Source organism: Anabrus simplex, chromosome X, assembly GCF_040414725.1.
Source record: "Anabrus simplex isolate iqAnaSimp1 chromosome X, ASM4041472v1, whole genome shotgun sequence".
Classification (NCBI taxonomy): Eukaryota; Metazoa; Arthropoda; class Insecta; order Orthoptera; family Tettigoniidae; genus Anabrus; species Anabrus simplex.
In genome coordinates this window covers 144,453,804-144,472,337 of record NC_090279.1, presented here as the reverse complement: position 1 = coordinate 144,472,337, position 18,534 = coordinate 144,453,804, and the positions used below count along the sequence as shown (strand labels likewise).

The following is an 18,534-nucleotide window of genomic DNA, read 5'->3' as shown; positions in this document are numbered from 1 at the left end:
GCTCTGTCGTGTTCTACCCATCAGCGCCCATATGACAGTGTGTAGGGGGGGGGGCAGACCTGGGGGTACGTAGTATTTTTAATATTTTGAAAGATAAATGGCGACTTGTATTCTGTGGTAGAATAACACCTGACTAAACTAGATTTTTGCCTTTCCCTGAGAGGTAGCGGGGAGCCACGGCCCCACCTTGCCCCCGGGTATGGGCGCCATTGGTTGTACCATCTCATATTAAGAGAGTTCACTAAAAATAGCTCTGACAAATACGTCCGTCCGTTCTGCTGGACCGATTTGTTTCATTTTTCTTTATTCTCTCCGGAATGACCTGCTGGTGAATCATGAGACATTGGTAGGTCTCTAAGTTCAGACAAATTTGAGCAATCGTAAAATCAAATCATTATCACTCCAATAATTGCAGGTGAAGGCTTACCCTAACCCGCAATACACTCTGCACTTAGAACGTTGCTAAGCGACTAACACATTTATTAATATTCTGATATAAGAATTTCATCCTTAGAAATACAGCCATTTTTTATTACTGCCTGCCAAGCCAGAGATTATACACTTCCTCTGATCACAGAATAATACAATTCCGACCGGGCTCAAACGGTTGAAGCCCTGTGCTTCTAACCTCAGCTTGGCACGTTCGATCCTGGCTCAGTCCGGTGGTATTTGAAGGTGCTCAAGTATGTCAGCCTCGTGTCGTTAGATTTACTGGCACGTTAAAGAATACCTGCGTGACTAAGTTCTCTCTCCCCGGTGTCTCCGAAAACGCCAATGACATTATTGCTATTATTATTATTACCAACGGCCATACCATGTTGAATACACCGGTTCTCGTCCGATCACCGCTGTTAAGCAACATTGGGCGTGGTCAGTTACTTGGATGGGTGACCGCTTGGGAACACCACGTGCCGTTGGCTCAATTCCCTTTGCCAGCCCCGTGGTGTAGGGGTAGCGTGCCTGCCTCTTTCTCGGAGGCCTCGGGTTCGATTCCCGGCCAGCTCAGGGATTTTTACCTGGACCTGAGGACTGGTTCGAGGTCCACTCAGCCTACGTGATTGGAATTGAGGAGCTATCTGACGGTGAAGTAGCGGTCCCGGTCTAGAAAGCCAAGAATAACGGCCGAGAGGATTCGTCATGCTGACCACACGACACCTCGTAATCTGCAGGCCTTCGGGCTGAGCAGCGGTCGCTTGGTAGTCCAAGGCCCTTCAAGGGCTGTAGTGCCATGGGGTTTGGTTTATTATTATTATTATTATTATTATTATTATTATTATTATTATTATTATTTTGATGTGCTAAATACCACTTGATTATCCAACCTTTCCCAGCTTCAAAATATATTCAGCAGATGTTAGAGCGTTCCTAATAACTTACATACTACTAACAGAAAAAAGTCTACGTACAAACAGACCCCATCATGACATGCATCTTACAGATTATCTGGGAACACCCATCAAAGGATAACCTAGCTAAATTAGAAAGAGTGAAGGCCATGTATCTTAAAACATGTTCTCTGCCTGGCAAAAAATAAAAACCGCTCCTTCGAGACTAAACTATAAGCTCACAAGACAACCGTTCTATATTTAAGAACTGCAATTAAAAGCAGCAAATGGGCCTTCTACGACAGAATACCAAGCTTTATATCAAGAACTGCAGGATAAGAAAGATTTTTGCCAAACAGACGATATGATGACGTCAGAATGGACGAATTCTGACAACGAACTTCGGCATACCGTAACTTGCTTCTTATTAAATATTCATAAAATCCATTCAAAAGGGCAGGCAAATCAAGGCATATCAAGAGGAGTTATCCGAACTATTTATAACGTATGCTGCGGTGGAGCCCGTGGCCTCCAGTATATTTTTAAACTGTAGTTTAAACGATAGATAAATGGCAGTAAAATTAATCTCTAGTTAAACTGAAGATTAAACATTCTAATAAGCGACTGAGAGATAAACCAAAGTTTAAATTAAACCAACAGTGAAACATCTATTACAGTATAATACCGGCCCTAAGTGTGCATTTATTTAGTGACTTAAACTCTACCTATTGCTTCTTGTACCATTTTATATCATTTCCATCATTGTCAACGATGGTTAGCCCGCAAATAAAATTTCTAAAACATAATAAAACTAATAGAATAATAAAGAGTGTCGAGAGAGAAACAGAGAGAGAAAGACGCTTCCTATCCACTGAAACCTTCCCCGGCTGGCACAAACGAATAAAAGCGGTGATGGTCCGCGGTGGGAGGGAATAGAAAGGGTTTCTGTGATTCAAAACGAAAAGAAGAGAATAAATAAACAAACAAAAAAGTAGGTAGTCGTGAACTTCAAAGGGAAGCGAACCGATGGATTTAAATAAGAGGACGGTAACTGAGGACATAATACCGTTAATTACGTCCTACACTTAATTGGTTCCTCTTTAAACATAGATTTCTTCTTTTTTGTCTTTCTTTGTTCATGTTCTCTTTTCATCATATTTAATAGTTCCTGCTATAAAGGGTTAGAGAGAGACGGAAGTATTGTGCAAAAACATTTACTGGGTGGCCAGGATCGGTTTTTATATATATTATTGTACATTACGTCCTTTGTGGCCGACACTTCCAGGTCTATTATTGTGTGTGTGTGTTTGTTTGACGATACCTGGAACAGTGCAGCTGCGCGCTAAACACAGCACGTGTTTGTACAAACATCGTAACCCCTTCAGTTTTGCAAACCAAAATAAAAAACGGATTGATTGAAACTCGCGGAAGTCAAACGTTAAAATGTGCAAACATTTCCATACGCACTGCCTAATATTCCACTACCACTGTGACTAGCGTCTATTTATTTAAAACTAACGGAATTACCCGTCTTCTGCACGGAAGATTTCTGTTCACAAATACTTTTTCTTCTTTTACATACAAGAAAACTGACAAGGAAATCTTCTTCTTTGGTTCTTAGGATATCAGCAGAAACAGCTCACCACCTACCATCAGTTCACAAGTTATACCAAAGAGGTTAGACCTAGACATCATGGGCATAGGAGCTCCACTTTTATGTGACTGTTGATATCGTGATCATAGCCACGAGCCTTCCAGTTTCATTTGACTGTTGATATCGTGATCATAGTCACAGGATCTCCAGTTTCATTTGACTGTTGATATCGTGATCATAGCCACAGGACCTCCAGTTTAATGTGACTGTTGATAACGGGATCATAGCCACAGGACCTCCAGTTTAATGTGACTGTTGATATCGTGATCATAGCCACAGGACCTCCAGTTTAATGTGACTGCTGATAATGTGATCATAGCCACATGACTCCAGTTATATGTGACTGTTGATAACGGGATCATAGCCACATGACCTCCAGTTTCATTTGAATGATGATATCGTGATCATAGCAACATGATCTCCAGTTTCATTTGACTGCTGATATCATGATCATAGCCAAAGGACTCCCAGTTTTAGGTGACTGTTGATATCATGATCATAGCCACATGACTTCCAGTTTAATGTGACTGTTGATATCGTGATCATAGCCACATGACTCCAGTTTCATTTGAATGTTGATATCGTGATCATAGCCACATGACCTCCAGTTTAATGTGACTGTTGATATCGTGATCATAGCCACAGGACCTTCAGTTTCATTTGACTGTTGATATCGTGATCATAGTAACAGGATTTCCAGTTTTATGTGACTGTTGATATCGTGATCATAGCCACAGGATTTCCAGTTTTCTGTGACTGTTGACATCGTGATAATAGTCTCAAGACCTCCATCATTGCGTAGAATCCGCACCACTGATCCTTGATATTCCTTTCAAAACTCCCCACATATCTTGGCCGGGATCAACTTTCGGCTCCTTTGAAAGAAGCCATTGCCAATACCCCTCAGTCACCAAAACCTTCCTCGGATTCGATCCAAAACCCTCAGCCTAGAAAATAGGGAAGTAATATTAACTGTTCTGCATTCTGTCTCTCAAAGTACAAAACATTGTTACACTCATACAATGTTACTTTGGTTCCAATAATTGGGATTGTAAATAATTTCCCTGAATATTTTTGAAAATGAACACTTAGTCTTCTAATGTCCTAATGTCTCGGGGAATTCCCACTGGCAGTTGAGAAATGGCCTCTTCTGATTGTAACGTACAGCTTATTACAAGAGATACGAAGGCCATGTATTCACATCTTGCAGGGTAACGCGAGCAATTAGCAAGGCCTCCCCAACCACACCGCGGTGGCGTTACTAGGGTAACGGCGCGACACGAGAAGACACGATGACGCTCATAAAAGCTTGCGGCAGGCCGTACAAACATTTGGTACGAACCTCTACCCTCCCCCATCCCATTCTGACGGCGAGCCAACGTCGCGACGCCCCACCATTAACACTGAGACCGCGGCGCCACAGACGTTATGGCGGAAGGAAGTGGCAACTTCCGTTTGGAAGAGCAGGGCCAGAAAAGCTTGCCAAGTAGCCAGGCTACGGGAGAACCACACACAACAAGAGATTTAATGTGCTATAAAATTTAACCTCACGTAGTAACAGGAGAGAAAATTTGTTAACGACAATACACCAACGTTGCACACATTGTGGAGTTCATGAGAGATCTGCTAGTCCTTTTGTTGTGGCAAAACATTTAAGAGAGCTTCAGTCCATTGGTAGATAATGTGATCAGATTGTGGCTGTCTGATCGAGAAACTGAGTCTAAGCTTGCTTTGTTCATGCGGGAAGATTGAGGCTTTGACTCATTGTCAAGTAGTCGAAGGCTGACTGGACGTAGCACTCTGTCTCGTTCAGTACTAAGTCTTTACCTTCCACTACTCCATGAGGACATAGAGCTGACTGTTCTATCTCACTTAGAGCTAGGTTTAGTACAGTACAAGTCTTCCACTACTCCATGAGGACATAGAGCTGACCACTCTTACTCTCTTAGTGCTAGGTTAAGTACAGTACAAGTCTTTATCTTCCACTACTCCATGAGGACATAGAGCTGACTACTCTATCTCTCTTAGTGCTAGATTAAGCACAGTACACGTCTTTATTCACTACCCCATAAAGGCATATAGCTGACCACTCTATATCTCTTAGTACTAGCTTAAGCACAGTACAAGTCTTTACCTTTCATTACCCTATAAAGGCATATAGGTGACCACTCTATCTCACTTAGTGCTAGCTTAAGTACAGTACAAGTCTTCACCTTACTCTACCCCTTAAAGGCATATAGCTGACCACTCTATGTCACTTAGTGCTAGCTTCATTATTTGGATTGTTCATCTTTGAAGTGACAATGTCTTACAACTCACTCACTCACGAATTTTATTACCCGGGTCTAAGGATATTGCCATATTATCGATATGAATAAATATCGATGCTTTTCGATGGATAATCATAACTCATTATCGATATTTTGTTTCGATATACTTGTGATATCGATCCTATTTCATGATATTTACCCTTTCACTCAGTGTTTCATAAACTTGTTAACTTCCTCCCCATCTGCACCCTCACTGAGACAATTCTCGTCCTAATTCCTCCAACTGCCAAACCTACTCATATCATGCGCTCATTTACGAGCCTAACAGAAACTGTGTTGTATGCAATAGTATTCCTCATGAACAGTCCTACCCCACACTCTGTCCTTCCCTTTTTAACACCCGTCAATATCACTTTATAATCTCCTCCACGTAACGGAGTCCCGCTTTCATTTGACAAACGAGGAACTCCTTGGAAACAATTTGGTGGCGAGCTACCCATATTAATGAGGCTTATAGGAGAAATCAAGTAGAACTGGCTGTCTGAGTCAGGAATGTACACAGTGGATGAAGCTGCACTCGTAAATCGGCTTCGGAGGTGGGGTCATGTGGGACGAATGGAGGACGATAGGTTACCTAGGAGAATAATGTACTGTGTAATAGAGGGTAAGAGAAGTAGAGGGAGACCTAGACGATAATAGTTAAACTCGTTTTATAACGATTTAAAGATAAGAGGTATAAACTAAACGAAAACACATAACTAGGAATAAATAGAGGATTTTGGTGGCAGTTAGTAAATGCTTGCAGACTGAACGTTGAAAGGCATAACAGTCCATTATGAAGATGTATTTATTTATTTATTCGTTTATTTATGTCTTCGTTAGCAGACCTAGTGTTCACAGAGCACTGTGTGTCCTAAAACAAATTTGTAACATTCAATGATTTAGGCCTATCTCAGTCCTATCCTTAGCTTTGACAATATGAAAGTGACTGAGGTATGAGCGACGCTAGTAATGCCATTCTTTATGCAGTCAGTCTCTGCTACGAACTGTGTGAAAATAGAGTTCATAGATTCGTTTGGTGCATGGATTTCAGTGGGCTTGGCATACTGGTATGTAATAGCAACTTCTGGCTCAGTGAGGAAAGCAACGAGAAACTACTTCATTGCTCATTTCCCTAGAATGCCATTTCCGTGATACTCAGACCATCTATAACAGCTGTTGAGAGTTTATTTATTTATTTATTTATTTATTTATTTATTTATTTTATTTATTTATTTATTTATTTATTTATTTATTTATTTATTTATTTATTTATTTATTTATTTATTTATTTATTTATTTATTTATTTATCTCCGTTCTGTTGCAGAAGAGGATGGCAACTCAACAGAAGAAATACTGGACGTTGGAAATTGTCAGTAGCATGGGATGCTGTATCAAAGCTGTTGGATCGTGCGATTAGCAGACACATCATTCCAAGGCTGCTAAAAACCATGCTTTCCCCACTTGCCTGCATGTTTCAGAAACTTGTACAATTAAAGGAGAAATATATATAAAGAGGAAGCAAAAGAACTAACGAATCTATTCTCAGAGAACTCAATGCGAAGAAAAGGTTATCTGTCCTCCATTTGTTACCAGAGAATTACGGTCACACACTGTAGTTCGTCGACGAGAAGAAAACCTAGATATAAGCATTGTTCAGGGAAAAGTTGAAGAAGAAAAATTTCTTCTATTAAATCATGAAGCAGAAGGTCATGACTGAAAGATGATCTGAAAGAGACACATAAATAATGATTGAGTCGAACTATGCGAATTCACCCAATTAATATGTGTGAGTCCGCCTCTGTGGTGTAGTCGTTAATGTGATTAGCTGACACTTCCCGGAGGCCCGAACGGGGTCCACTCTGCCTTGAGAAGTCAACTGAGTACAGGAGAATTTCGTTTCCCACCTGAGCCATCCTCGAAGTGGTTTTCTGTGGTTTCCCACTTTTCCTCCAGTAAATGCCGGGATGATACCTAACTTAGGGTCACGGCCGCTTCCTTCATTCCTTCTTCGTTTGTCTATTCCATCCGATCATCCCATCCCCACAATGCCCTTGTTCAGCATAGCAGGTGAGGCCGCCTGGACGAGGTTTCGGTCCTCTATTCCAGTTGTATCCCCGACCAAATGCCTCACACTCCAGGACACTGCCCATGAGGCGATAAAGTGGGATCCCTCGCTGAGTCCGAGGAAAGAATTCAGACAAGCAACTCAATGTTGAAAACATCCTAGAGAAATGAGCTACGAATTTTAGGTAAGTAAAATATAATAAAGTGTGAGAATATATTCTTTATTTATCCCTAAAAATTGCAACCCTTTTCTTAATCATCGCTATCCAGTCGATTAGATTAGAAGTTTGGCTTTTTCTACCACAACGAACACTAATGTTAGTCAATGCATTGTTTCTTAAGCCCTTATAACTACATTCGGTGTGGATATTTGTCAAAAAAGTCAAAATATACTTGCTGGTGTTCAACAAAGGAACACATTAGAGAAATGATTATGTAAATAAGTTAATTTGGATAGGATCTGAATAAAAAGAAAACGACCGGGCGAGTTAGCCGTGCGCGTAGAGGCGCGCGGCTGTGAGCTTGCATCCGGGAGATAGTAGGTTCGAATCTCACTATCGGCAGCCCTGAAGATGGTTTTCCGTGGTTTCCCATTTTCACACCAGCCAAATGCTGGGGCTGTGCCTTAATTAAGGCCACGGCCGCTTCCTTCCAACTCCTAGGCCTTTCCCACCCCATCGTCGCCATAAGACATATCTGTGTCGGTGCGACGTAAAGCCCCTAGCAAAAAAAAGAAAACGAGTAAAGTAACAAGCGATTATAGGCTGGTTTTCCGGAATTGCATTTAGGTCGGAATCGATTTTTTTTAAAGTAGAGCTATCCAAGACAAGACAATCTGAAACCTTTCCGGCCCTTTAGCCCTTCAACTTTCGGCACAATTGAGGAAATTGCTTACTTTTACATAGTATGGGGACCCGTGCTTTGTCTGCTAAGGAAAGTACCGGCTCCACGGCTAAATGGTTAGTGTGCTGGCCTTTGGTTACAGGGGCCCCGGGTTCAATTCCGGGCAGGGTCGGGAATTTTAACCTTAATTTGTTAATTTCGCTGGCACGGGGGCTGTGTGTATATGTCGTCTTCATAATCATTTCATTCTCAACACGACGCGCAGCTCGCCTACGGGCGTCAAATCAAAAGACCTACATCTGGCGAGCCGAACTTGTCCTCGGACACTCCCGGCACTAAAAGCCATACGCCATTTCAACATTAAAACCAACCCTGAACGGTAAAGGTATTAAGAAAGAAGAAATATGAGTGAAAGGACTGCGTTTCAGGGTCTTTGATTATCCCAGTCCAGGTTAATATAACTTTGTTCAGCTAGGCTTACGTGCACATAAATACATTGGTACAGTTAATAATATATTATTACAGCGAAAAAGTTCAGAACAATAGAAAGAAAGAGGCTCTGTGTAGAATAGAGTCAGGTTTAACCAGTGATACGTCGATAAAGTTATGACAGATGACACCTGGTCTGGTCAAGAAGGGCTTTTAGAGAAATTGAGGTGCTCGTTTTTGACAGTGTAGGACAGCGGCGTCAGACGGGATATAAAGAAGACGCGTTTATTTACCGCCAGCAGCACCGCCTCGCGTCGCTTCTCGGAACTGGTGGACGTCGTGAGCACACCAGTAAAGAAAAAAAAGGGAGGAGGCAGAAAGAGAGAGAGAGAAAGAGATATGGATAGGAATAAATGAAGAAAAGAAAAACGCCACCAGGAGGAGCAACGACAAATATACTTCATTCCTTTTTATGTCCGGAGTAGAGAGGGCCTTGGAAAGAGCCGTTACTCTAGGCAAATGTTGGGTGAGGTGAAAATAATTCGTCTAAGAATTATGTCTCCGGATATTTATGTCAGCCGCCTCTGTGGTGTAGTGGTTAGCGTGATTAGCTGCCACCCCCGGAGGCCCGGGTTCGATTCCCGGCTCTGCCACGAAATTTGAAAAGTGGTACGAGGGCTGGAACGGGGTCCACTCAGCCTCGGGAGGTCAACTGAGTAGAGGTGGGTTCGATTCCCACCTCAGCCATCCTGGAAGTGGTTTTCCGTGGTTTCCCACTTCTCCTCCAGGCGAATGCCGGGATGGTACCTAACTTAAGGCCACGGCCGCTTCCTTCCCTCTTCCTTGCCTATCCCTTCCAATCTTCCCATCCCTCCACAAGGCTCCTGTTCAGCATAGCAGGTGAGGCCGCCTGGGCGAGGTACTGGTCATACTCCCCTGTTGTATCCCCCGACCAAGAGTCTGAAGCTCCAGGACACTGCCCTTGAGGCGGTAGAGGTGGGATCCCTCGCTAAGTCCGAGGGAAAAACCGAACCTGGAGGGTAAACAGATGATGATGATGATGATATTTATGTCAAGACTGTTGTAGGAAACAAATAATAATAATAATAATAATAATAATAATAATAATAATAATAATAATAATAATAATAATAATAATAATGGAGTATGGTTGGAATCCAATTTCTCTGAAGGAACAGCTTTGTCAACTCGAGTTAACAGGCTTGAAATGGCCTACCAACTGACGAAGAATACGTATAATAAAAAGTGTCTCACTCGTAATACTAAGATGAAGCACAACCGGACAGTCATCCGCCCTGAAGCCTTATATTCTTCAGAATGTTTAACACTCAACAGGAAGGGACTCATGGAAAAACTTGAAATCCAGGAAAGAAAGATAATGAGGAAGATACTTGGGGCCAATCAAGGAAGGGGACTGTTATAAAAGACGGCCTAACCAAGAGCTCTACAAGTACTGTGAAAGAATATGGAATGTAGCAAGGAAGAGACGCCTAGCATTCTATGGGCACGTCTACAGGATACATCCTACCAGGTTGACCAACCGGATTCTCAGCTACTGGCAAAATAGGAAGACCAAGTCACCATGGTTGATGGAAGTGGATAAAGATCTATAGGAGCTGGGAATAACAGAAGGAATCTTGAAGGATCGGACAGCACTCAGGAAAATGCTTAAACATAAGAAGTTCCAGTACAGACTACCAACAAAGAAGACTGGCGCCCTTTGGACAAAGGAGAGGAAGGAGCAACACAGCCAGAGGATGCGCAACTACTGGGCAAACATCAAAGCCCATTCCAAAATGCAATAGTTGAATGTCGTGGTCCTTAGCTGGCCTATACGAAACAACAATAATAATAATAATAATAATAATAATAATAATAATAATAATAATAATAATGATGTATGTTGGGTATTCAGCCTGAAAGCTGGTTTGATCTTCCACAGATCCACCAAAACCAGTCATAGATAGCCTAGCTGTCACGAAAGAGGCACACTAAGGAAATGTGGAGTGAGGTAGTTTCCCGTTGCTTTCTTCACCGGACCAGAAGTTATTACATATCAGTCTGCCAAACCCATTGAAATGCATGCACCAACCGACCCTATGAGCGATATTTTCACACCATTTATAACAGGGACTGGCTGCATAAGGAATGACATTACTAGAATCTCTCATACCTCGGTCACTTTCATATTGTCAAAGCCAAGGATGAGACTGAGACAGGTCAATGAATGTAACAAATTTATTCTAGCCATACCAGAAGACATAGTGCACTGTAAACACTACATCTCGCCAAGCAAAGGCATGAAAGTAATAATAATAGTATAATAATAGTTTATTTATTTATTTATTTATTTATTTATTTATTTATTTATTTATACCTTCTCTAAAATACATTCGCAAATGTGTAGTAGGATATTATTTGCAATTATTTACACCTGCAAAGCACTTGAACTGCTTACCTCTACCGGTGAAGTTGTTTCATATTTTTATACATTGTTGCAATCCATACTATTCACAACATTAATAAGGTTTGTATATTTACATTAGCATAATTAGCATGATCATTTTATCCTTTGGTGTGGGTTTTTTTAATCCCTGAAAGTACCATTCAAAATAGATAAGTCTGTGGTACATTTTTCAATCATGAGCAAATATTTAAAATATAATTTCATTTTCTATGATCCATAGTCTCACACTTTTTTTAATATTTTGTTTTCAAGTGTGTCAGTTCTGAGGAAACTTGGTCCAAAAATTTAGGAACTACAACTTGTAGTGTTTTGGATCCATATTTGTTGTAGTTCCTGATGATCTGAAAATAACTTCCTTGCCTCAGTCTTGTTCCATGTTTATGTTCATTTTCAATTCTATGTTGTGGCTTCCAGTAATTTTATTTTATTACGTTATACATATAATTCTGTTTCACTCTCAAGAACCTTTCCTAATGGTACATCCCTGTTAATATGCCCTCACTTAAGCTAAGTATTCCTCTGTTTTCATGCCAAAAGAATGCCTTGACAATACGATTTTGTTACATTTGTGCCATGTTTATGTCTGTAACAGAAGCCTATACCCACACACGTACTCAACGAGTGAATGATAAACCATTTTTAAGCTCTCATGAGATATTATATACTTAACCATTTCCATTTTGAACAAGCTTAGCCTCAGTCCTTCACATAATTTACTAATATGTTGCTTTCATGAAAAATATCTATCTATTATTATACCTAGAAATAATAATAATAATAATAATAATAATAATAATAATAATAATAATAATAATAATGCAGATGACATAGCAATCATTTCCAATAACAGGCAAGAAGCAATTCATTCCATTGAAAAATTACATCAAAAAATCCTTCAGAACGGGTCTTCAAATCTCGTATGAAAAAACTCAAATCATGGAACGAGCTTTACAATACTTAGATGGACAACCTACGATAACTAAATTCGGCAAAATCTTTCAGGTAAACAAATTCAAATATTTGGAAGAAATTATTCAGCCCTCTGTTTTAAGCCGCGAAGTAAATAAAGAAAGAATTTACAAATTACAGAAAGCTTACAGAATCACTTGGAACAGTCTGGCTCCATGGCTAAATGGTTAGCGTGCTGGCCTTTGGTCACAGGGGTGCCGGGTTCGATTCCCTGCAGGGTCGGGAATTTTAACCTTAATTGGTTAATTTCGCTGGCACAGAGGCTGGGTGTATGTGTCATCTTCATCATGACGCGCAGGTCGTCTATGGGAGCCAAATCAAAAGACCTGCATCTGGAGAGCCGAACTTGTCCTCGGACACTCCCGAAACTAAAAGCCATACGCCATTTAATTTCACTACTAGCTTAACAATAAAAAATCAATATCTCGGAAAGCAAAACTTATGACACTATACACAGTAACCAAATCTGAAGCGTTATATGCTCGAAAAACCTTGCTTGGTGGCGGGTCTCTAGCCAAAGACATAGAGAAACAGGAAAGGAAAATTTTAAGAAACATTTTTGGCACAGTTTGTATAGAGGAAGTATGGAGGAATAAATCATACCAGGAAATATATAGTCATTCTGAAAAAATATCTCACACTTTTCGGAATAGACGATTGAAATTTTATGGACACATCAAAATGAACAGTAACAGACTTGCTTCTTCTTTTCTAGCCTATTTCCATCCTCTGCTGGATGTAGGCCTCTTCCATTTATGCTTCCATCGTCTTCGGTCTTCAGCCACTTGGAACCAGCGTTCTCTAGCCAACAGCATTATGTCATCGAGCCATCTCTTCTGGGGTCTTCCAATGCCTCTCTTGTGTTCCCGTGGTCTCCAGTGAACAATCCTAGAGGTCCACCTGTTGTAGTCTTGTCGAGTTACGTGTCCTACCCTTTACCATTTTAGTCTTGCTACTCTCTCCAGGATGTCTGTTACATTCGTTCTTCTTCTGATGTCCTCTGAACGGATCTTATCCCTAAGGCTGATCCCTAGCTTCTGTCGCTCCATGGCTCGTTGTGTTCGCTGAAGCTTGCGAGTCAAAGTCATCGTTTCCAGACAGTAAGTAGTAACGAGCAGCAGGCATATAATATAAACCTTGGTCTTCAGGTTAATTGGAACGTCCTTGTTGGTCAGGATGCATCTTAGTTTTCGGAGTGCTATCAACTACCTATTCTGCGAGGAATTTTTGCACGTTGGTTTTCTTCTCCAAGTTTTATCCTTTGTCCAAGATAGATGTACTCATCGAGTGCTTCTATATACTGGTTTCCCATTTTAAGTGGTTGACTTTCTGGGCTTAGTATTTTCGTTCAACCAATATTCATTTACAAACCAAGTTTTTAATTCTTGGACCATGTTTTCTAGTTCTTCTAGATTTTCACTTATGATCACAATGTCATCGGCGAAACAGACTAACTACAGTAAAAGTCCAGCTCCATGGCTAAATGGTTAGCGTGCTGGCCTTTGGCCACAGGAGTCCCGGGTTCGATTCCCGGCAGGGTCGGAAAATTTAACCATAATTGGATAATTTCGCTGACACAGGGGCTGGGTGTATGTGTCGTCTTCGTCATCATTCCATCCTCATCACGACGCTCAGGTCGCCTACGGGCGTCAAATCAAAAGACCTGCATCTGGAGAGCCGAACTTGTCCTCGGACACTCCCGGCACTAAAAGCCATACGCCATTTAATTTCATACGATAGTAAAAGAATTCTCAATCTGGCCTTTTCATCCAAAACCAAGAACAGCTGGCTTCGTGAAAATGAAACAGATCTCAAGGAAATCAACATCTCGGAAGACGTTGTCCAGGACAGATGAAAATTCAGAACCAAAATCGACAATCACCAGTTTGAAGACAAACCCAGCACCAGAGCCGCTATAACTTGGACAGAGGAACGAAGGAAGAAGCTCAGCGAGAGGTTGGAGAAATTATGGGAGGAGAAGAAGGCCAACACATCAGCTAAGCTTGATCAATCGAGCTCTCAAGTAGGGCATAACGATGTGAATAATAATAATAATAATAATAATAATAATAATAATAATAATAATAATAATAATAATACCGAGCAAGTGGCCACGTGGTTTGGGTAACATAGCTATCAGCTTGAATTTGGGAGATATTGTGTTCGAACCCCACTGCCGGCAGCCCTGAAGTGGTTTCCTATTTTAATACCAGTGAAATGCTGGGGCTGTACTTTAATTAAGGCCATGGTCGCTTCCTCTCCACTCCCAGCCCTCTCCTGTCCCATCGTCGCCATAGGAACTACAGTATCTGTGTGGATGCGACGTAAGCCAATTCTTTAAAAGAAGTTGATAATATCTGTCACAAATTTGTGCTGTAATTACAACAGACATTATGTATAAATGAAGGAATGGATGAATTGAGGGAAAATGCGCGGGCAGTTAACACTAATAATTTTGATTCCCGGAGGGAAAGTGCTAATAATTGTTTCTAGGTGAAACAGTTTAATAATCCGACGCCGTCACGACAGCTAGCTTTAAATATGACTCGGGAAACTGTCACTACAGTAGATGCTAGGAGGCCATGACCGAAACAAGATGGAGACGTATAAACAGAAAACAAACACCAACGAAACTCCTCTCTCTCTCTTTTTTTTTTTTTTTTTTTTTTACCCTTTCCCCGGAGGAGGAAGAGGAGGAGAAGAAGAAGATGTCTGGCGTAGCCTCGTGGCGTGAGGCAGGAAGCGCTGTGTTTAGGAGGCCGTGGGCGTCGTTCCAGCACGCCGTCCAGACGCCTGACTTACTGGCTACTCTCCAGAAAACACTCCAACACACTGTCGCCACTAATCTCAAGTTCAGCTTAATGGCAATTGGGGAGATCGTTCCGTCCCCAGACAGGCGAGTCATTCTACCTCCGATTAATCTCAGGAGACAGAAGAGTGAGAGATGTAATTTACAAGTGTTTACCAACATTACCCTGCTTCACCCACTCCAAGTAATATGTTTTTATTCAGCTGTTTACTAGTACAATTTGTGACCGTGCAAAGTGTAAAATAAGAATTGGCGGTAGGCGGTCACCATTGTAACGGCCGAAAGATTGTTGGGGGTTTCGTAAATTTAGTTATCAAATATATAAAAATGAATATTCGTTTGTTCGTCTCGAATTGACTCAAAAACTACTGGACCGATTTCGCTGAAAATTTCACAATTTGTTCTTTTTACTCCTGGAAGGGTTTAGGAAGTGGTTTGAATGAAATCCGATAGGTACCATTTTATAATGCGTAATTTTATGTAATTAATTTACTAACAAAGCCGCACCAAGATTTGGATCGAACTCCAGCGATAGATTGTCGCTAGGCGGCAGCGACTTACCGGTACTCTGTATCATGCCAGTCCGGTAAGAAGTGCTAGGCCCTATATATTGGAGGATGGGAACACTCCGCCATGTTTTATGAAGTACCTTTCTTGCTAGGAAGTTCATGACCGTGGCTATATATAGGAGGATGGGAACACTCCGCCATGTTTTACGAAGTACCTTTCTTGCTAGGAGGTTTGTGACCGTGGCTGTATGCAGAAGGATATAAACACGCCGCCATATTTCAGAAATACCTTTCACATCCCCTCCTAAACCACTGGAGCAATTTCAACCAAACTTGGTACACTTATGACTTACTATCTGGAGACAAACACTGTTGGGGTAAGCCCACCGCTAGCACCCCTAGCGTCGAATCCATAGTTTTTGGGGTCGCTGAGAAAAATAGTGACATTCTGGATGTCGTTTAAGTCCAAGTTCAGCATCCATCGTCATGGGGGTTGAGAAGGGGTGAACAGGAATATGTCCAAAATTACCGATATTTGTATTGAACCCACAGTTTTCGGAGACCCTAGCCTGATTGGTGGTAGTTCCAGTGGCAGATGGAGTCGTGTACATCATACCTATTGCGCGAGGTGTAAATATATACAGTTATAAGTAAAGCCCGGATTTTCATGCCGTAACAGGTTAGATTGCAAACTAAATTTGATTAATGGGAAGTTTCGGCCACCCGTTCTTCCATAATGTAGCAAGAGTAACATAAATTATAGGAGTTCTGATGGGCCGTACCCCTAATGTTTATGCAAACCCCATAGCATAATCGTTGTTAAGGTAGACTATACTTTCTCCTTTCTTCAGAAACTTTGCATTCTAACCTATTAATGTGTAAAAATCCGGACTCTAGTTATAAGTTATTTGTTTGAAAGAATCAGCTACTTCCCCGATAATATGGGTTGCCACAAGCAAATAGTTTAATGCGAAATTATAACGTCAAACTAAAACTTATACAAATCCTACAATTAAACATTCAAAGAAAGTGCCGGAGCAGAGCTGGGCTGCTACAGCCAGTTAGAAATAAGAAATAAATATTATGTGGATAATCGGTTTTATTCAGTAGACCGTGGTACACTTGGAATGTGGGTAACAACTCGGTGTAGTATGGGTCTGTGATCTGAGAAATAAGATACATAATTTAATTGTTCGATAGTAAAATTGCGAGTAAAAGTAAGATCAATAAATGAATTGGCCATTGTGTTGAGATAGTTGCTCAGCTCAACGTTCAGATTCAAGTGATGTTTGGGAAAATCAAATGTCTTTTGATTTCTTTGGATGTCTGTATTGAAATCGGCCATCATGATAATTGGTACATCAACACCATTATCAAAACCGTCGTCAATCATTAAAATTCATTCAGAGTAACGCCTTACTATGAAGGGCTGTTTCATTAAAACTACGTTTGAGATTTTCAACTTTATTATTGTCTGTTAGTTGAGACATTAAACATAAACGTCAGTTAAATACTCACGGCGATATACGTGTTCTACCCAGATATTAAAAGCGTCCTAATTTTTTCTTCATGTACCCCTTGTCGACGAACGTAAGTATACGTTAGTAAACGTTGGATGCCACGGAGACAGACTTTCCAAGAAATATAAATGTAAAAAAAAAAACAACTTAAAAGTTACAATCAAAATTCATGTATCTCGGGTGGTAGGACTTACCCCACCCACAGAGGAAAACATACCTCTCACTAAACAGGTTACTGAAGAAGTGAAGACAAGACAACGAACGAATCTACAACTTAGAAAAAAGTGTCTAATTTCCTTTTGGAATAATCAAATGGCCATAAATATGTATTTCCAATAAATGATATCAATCAATTTATTCGCCTCATTTCACAAACATAGTACAGAGCCTTGCATATGTCTCTCAGTCATGGCCATCCAGCCTGCGCGGTTGCTAGGTAACATCGGGGTCACAAATTTCTTATCACTAATTTCATGACGCAAATTTTTAGATAACCCCAGGCATAAGATGTATTTATTTGAATAACAGAACGTTAAAATCATGCTTATTAAAATCAACTCATGCATTACGATTATATTTTCAATTAAATTTTCAATTCATATATCCCCCTATTACAAAATACTCCCCTGGTTAGAAATCAATACACTACCATATCTTCACATTGCAACTCTCGTGTTTCTTCTGTTGAATAAATAAAAACTTCGGTATTTATCTCAAAGTTTAATTTACTCTCCTCCTCACATGAACATTGCACACGATCGACTGCTACATTCTGAGTACCTGTGCATCGCTTATCATAATATAACCGCTCTTTTCAAGTCTCTGGTGCAAGGCTATGGAATTCCCTTCCAATTAGGGTTAGGAATTGCACCTCTTTAGCCTTTTTGAAGGCGGTATTGCCGATATTACCTATTAAATATATAACCATCTTATGTCAGTGTCATTATGAATGGAAGAATAAATCTGATTACGATTTCTTACTAGTTCATTATTCTGTTTTCTGAATAAATAAATAAATAAATAAATAAATAAATAAATAAATAAATAAATAAATAAATAAATAAATAAATAAATAAATAAATAAATAAATAAATAAATAAATAAATAAATAAATAAATAAATAAATGAATAAATAAATAAATAAATAAATAAATAAATAAATAAATAAATGCCGAATATGCCACCAGAGTGGATGAATTAGTTAATTAGCTTCTTCTTCCTCTTCACTTCAAATCACCCATTTTTGGAGTACGTCAGATCAATCACTTCTTAGATGCTTGTGTTCTTTTTTCTCCCAATAGTTCTTCATTCTATCGGATATCCTCCTCCTTTCCTCCTGTGATATCTGAGTCGGTTCTCTGGTGTTGATCTTAACCTGGAACCTCTTAGTTTTGTCCCTGGTCACGGTCTTCGCTGTGCCATTCTTTAACATGACTTCGGTAATTTTAAGCTCTCTCAGATCCTTTTCCACTTCCTTAAACTAATTGGGTTTAGTCTCCTTTTCTAAAAGACGTCAAAGATCTGTTTAGTTAATTTGTCAGGATTCATTCGGAATATGTGTCCATAGAAATCAATCCTCCTTTTCTTCATGATATCCGAGAGTCCCCCTGA

At 40.3% G+C, this 18,534-nt stretch overlaps 1 non-coding gene across 1 annotated transcript; it reads left to right on the top strand.

Annotated features, from left to right (window-relative positions):
* Positions 1–800: 800 nt before the first annotated feature.
* On the top strand, positions 801–920 carry LOC136886912 (5S ribosomal RNA). Its single transcript, XR_010861876.2, has one exon. It is a non-coding gene; the product is annotated as a 5S ribosomal RNA (ribosomal RNA).
* Positions 921–18,534: the final 17,614 nt, after the last annotated feature.